Raw genomic sequence first — 4,479 nt, 5'->3', positions numbered from 1 at the left:
CTGTTAGCTATAAAATAGCTACCAAACTCTTTCCTAGACTTGAATAAGACCATGTACATGTTAATCCAGCGTCAAAGTCCTCCAGAAATCTCTCAAAAATCTCCTGAACTCGAAACAGAACACGTCTCTCTGTTGAGACTTTGAAACTCTCTCTCGGCCATTCCAGCCCAATTGGTTGGGTCCAATTGATTGTATCAGGCCTGTTTAGTCATTCAGAGTCCATACGTACCAAATACATCAATTGAATCTCTTAAAATCACGTCCAAAATTCGATCTTCAAATCTGCCAGACGCTGCATGCATTTTCCCGCCAAAATTTGCTTTTAAATTTGAGAAGTTGACCTCCCCTTATCTGTGGCTGGTCTCCCTTTAGCAGATGCCTGGAAATGGGTCACCCCTTAGTAATTAGGTTACCCCTTATCCAAAATCAAGGGTCCGTATAGCAAGTGTCCTCTGGGGCATTTTCCGCACTTTTTTCGGGGTTCCTCCGGGGTATTTCTGGGATACTTCCGGTACACTTCTGAGGCGCTTCTGGTACGTTATCAACGGAGGTCCAAATGCCACATTTTTAGCCAAATTCGCCGCAAGAGATTATTTTCCAAAAACACCTACAAATACATAAAATAACCAAATAAGTACAATATCGAGTACTAACAATATATACAAATGAGCTATATTAGACACATAAATGCGTCTATCAGGCTACTTCCATAAACGGTAAATATATAACTTGACGAAACTACCCGTTAAAAGAAGAAAAAATAAATTTATTTAAGATTATTGTATAATCATAGTAATTAAAATTTTAGAAACTACCGATTTATAAGGTTCTGAGTTCAGTTATAACACAGAAACAAACCACGGCTACATAAAGTTATCACTAGTGGAAAATGAGTTTTTAACCATTTCCTGGCTTTACAAATACTACTGTTGTTGGGCTGACGTAACTATAAGTTCTGTGAGCGAAAGTGGTTTTATAAGAACGGTTTTTTGGGGATTGCTCAAAAATGGAGGGGACTACTTTGTGATAGGAATGTCTACCCTATACTTATAAGGGGTGTCCTAAAGTGTGGAAATGACTAACCTACCCTTCGCCTATATATAATCACCTCCTCCCATCACCACCTATATATATATATATATATAACCACCTCCTCCCATCACCACCGCCGCTCACCACCACCTACCACCACCGACCACCTCAAATCACCACCACCGCCACCTCTATATATAGCTCAATTTAAATCATTAACAAAACAAAATCAAAATCAAAATTATAACAAACCCATTACTTTTCATTCGTTTTCCGTTGAAAAATGAAAAGTAATCATCAAAATGAGTTGACAATGGAAGTTACAGAGAGAAGTTCGGCTAGGAATTATGTGAAAAAAATTGTCGAACTAGCCGAACTCAACTTTAATGGAGGTTTTTGTTTTCAGAGAAAAAATTCGGTTATGACGAAAAAAAATGTCCAAGCCGAACTTATAGTTCGGTTACGTCGCAAAAAGTTCGGTTACATCGAAAAAAGCTCGGTTACGCCACAAAAGGTTCGGTTACATTATAATTTTTTTCTCCTAACCAAACTTTTCTCTGAAAAACCTGCATATTAAGTTTGGATATGTCGCAATTTTTTCTCCTAGTTCGGTTACGTCGCAATTTTCTTCTCCTAACCGAACTTTTCTCTGAAAAAAAAAACTCCATTAAAGCTGAGTTCGGCTACCTGTGTTTTCAGGAATATTAGCCGAACTACACTTACAGATGAGTTCGGCTACCTGTTCTTCAGATGTTGTAGCCGAACTTTTTTAACCAAACAGAAATCAATTTGTAAATTGTTCATTTTAGGAATGTTTGGCCAATTCAAGTACCATTAACTAAATTTGAAGTATCCCTGAGTACCCAAAACATCATATTCTTACTGTGGCTCTTAAAGAAAACGATCTTAACTTTTTTTCTTCCAAAACCCTCATCTTCGTTATCATCTTCATCTTCTTCTTCTCCCTCTCAATAATTCTTCTTTTGAAAAAAATCAACTTATTAATTTAATCTCATTAATCATTAATTAACTCACTAATCACTATACTAATTTAATTATCAAGGCCAAGTTTGGTATTAAAAAAAAGCTTAAATAAGGGGTGACTCATTATTACTTCTAATATCCACCCCAAAAAATGGAGAGTAGTCCCCCACCATTTTTGAGTAGTCCCTAAAAACGGTTCTTTTATAAGAACCACTGTGAGAGCAAATGGTTTCTATAGCCCCAGATTTCTCCTAGGCTGATTATTCTCCTGAAACTTTATCTCTCTCTCTCCCTTAAATCTTATCTAGATGCGCTTTCTCTTTCCATCTTCTTCATTTTTCCCCCGAACAGAAACTACCAAACCCTAACTCTGAATCCCTTTTTTCATTTCGTTCTACTAATATACTTCATTTAAACTAAACTGTCCCAGAACCCATGATTCGATCTGTAGATTTGCATAGTTATCTTCGATATGTAATATTTTCTTATTTCTTCAATTTCTTCGATCTGTAACATTTCCTTATCTTCAATTTCTTCGATATGTAACATTTCCTTATCTTCAATTTCTTTGATATGTAACATTTCCTTATCTTCAATTTCTTCGATTGGTTCCAGTCAACTGTTCTTCTATTTTTTCTTATAACCAACAAAGAAATCGAACCTCCTTTCATTTCATCATCAGTAGCAAATCGAACAAGATTTCAACAAAAATCAGTGATGAAGAAGTTTTCGTTTGAAGCAATTCTCAATTAGGAATTATCAGTGGATTTCGTTGTGTTATGGGTAATTCTCAGTATTATATCTACAAATGGCAGGGTAAGAAACACAAAATAAAAAACCCCAATTTTCTTAGATTTTGTTCTTCTAAATGTGACTATTATACTTATACTTTATTCGTTATATGTTAATTTTACAGCAGAAGCATATCGGTAATCATATGTGGGATTTGGACAAGAAGATTGTCGAGAAATAATGCTGAGAAAAACTAAAATTATGAAGATATTACATGAAATAGTGAAGGTGGTAAGATTAACAATTAGCCACTTTGAACATTGAATTTCTTTTTTAGCTTCTAGAACTTGTTATCTTGATTATATTTAATTTTGAGAATATGGGTTGATGGGATTTCAATTAAACATAATGATATTGGGTTTGTTATATATGTTTACAGAAGTCATGGTGATGATTTCCTGATAAGTTATGTTTACAGAACTATGAACCTGTTCTGCAACTTTTTTATAGTCTTCGAGAGTGATTCTTCGAGATTCTAAATCTCACCATGAAGAATTGTGATTTCTAGCAAGGTAATTGCTGATAAATTTTGTTGTGTATCCGTGATTTAATATGAAACTTCTTGCATGTGTAAGGGTATTTTGTGTTGCATTCAGTTATGCAATCTTAAGTTCACCGCTTTCTGATTGTTTTGTGGTTGACATATTCACTACTTTTTCAGTTTTTTGTTTATTTTCTGATGGGTAGAAGTCGGAGAAAATAAGCTCGTAATGAAGATTGCTGACCCCATGAGTCTTGAGTACAACTTCTTTGTTTCATTTCTGGTTTTGTGTGCAAAGTAGATGCAATTCATTTGTTTTTCTGTAAATTTAAATTTTATTGCACGTGTAGGTGGTGAAGGTGTCAAGTAGATGCCTCGTCTCTTTTTCTTTTTGTGGTTGTTAATTGATGTCTTTGTTTTATTTGCAGTTTATGGATAGAGTGGTGAAACTGAATTGAGCTAATTTGTTGGGTAAATGAAGGTATAAGTAGTGAACTCTTGTTGTAAGATGCTAACTCGCATGGAAGATTTTCAAGCTTTTTGATTTGTGAAGTTTGTAAATGGAATATAGGTTGAGCATTTTTTTTTTAGTTACTGTTGATATTCAGATTTAGAACTCAAAAAGGTATGATACTAGAAGTTGTAAAAAAACACATTTTAATATAAATTGAGTTTTATAGTCGTTATCAATTTAGATTTGTAAAATTCATAATCTAGAACTGTGTTGATTCTAGCTTTAGATTCAGCTGAATCAAATCTTTGTTTTTTATATAATATATAATAGATATAAACCACTGTGTATATCAGTAAGTATTTAGACACTGATAAGACCAGTGGTTTTCTTAAAGAATTCAACCTGTGTGAGAAACAGTCGTTTTGGAAAAAACCTACTTCCAGATTCCAACTGATGAACACAGTTGTTTTTTTCGATATTATCTCTTGTCATGTCAGTGGTTTAACTTCCATTTTCCACTAGTGTAGTTTTGTCCGTAACAAGTCTTGTTAGTAAGAAAGTGTTATAGAGGTGTAACCTTTTAGTATTATTAAGTAAATGCATAGACGTAACAAGTCCACGTGGTCTCTGTTTAGGGTCTTATATTGACTAACTAAAGAAAAGGATAATGTATGATCAGAAGAAAAAAAGTGTAAAGTAATGCGATGTTCAAAGGGTCACAGTCCAGGTTTATAAG

The 4,479-nt window shown here is 34.1% G+C and overlaps 1 long non-coding RNA gene across 3 annotated transcripts; it reads left to right on the top strand.

Moving 5' to 3' along the window:
- Nucleotides 1-2,279: 2,279 nt before the first annotated feature.
- On the top strand, nt 2,280-3,951 carry LOC113320219. 3 transcript variants are annotated; one of them, XR_003345963.1, is made up of 4 exons: nt 2,280-2,832; nt 2,936-3,036; nt 3,188-3,320; nt 3,718-3,951. It is a non-coding gene; the product is annotated as an uncharacterized LOC113320219 (long non-coding RNA). The 3 variants fall into 3 exon arrangements; XR_003345961.1 differs by having other exon boundaries at nt 2,933-3,036; XR_003345962.1 differs by having other exon boundaries at nt 2,933-3,039.
- Nucleotides 3,952-4,479: the final 528 nt, after the last annotated feature.

This window comes from Papaver somniferum, chromosome 11 (assembly GCF_003573695.1).
Source record: "Papaver somniferum cultivar HN1 chromosome 11, ASM357369v1, whole genome shotgun sequence".
NCBI classification, from domain to species: domain Eukaryota; kingdom Viridiplantae; phylum Streptophyta; class Magnoliopsida; order Ranunculales; family Papaveraceae; genus Papaver; species Papaver somniferum.
The sequence above is the reverse complement of the archived record's forward strand: the minus strand, read 5'-3'. Positions and strand labels throughout refer to the sequence as shown.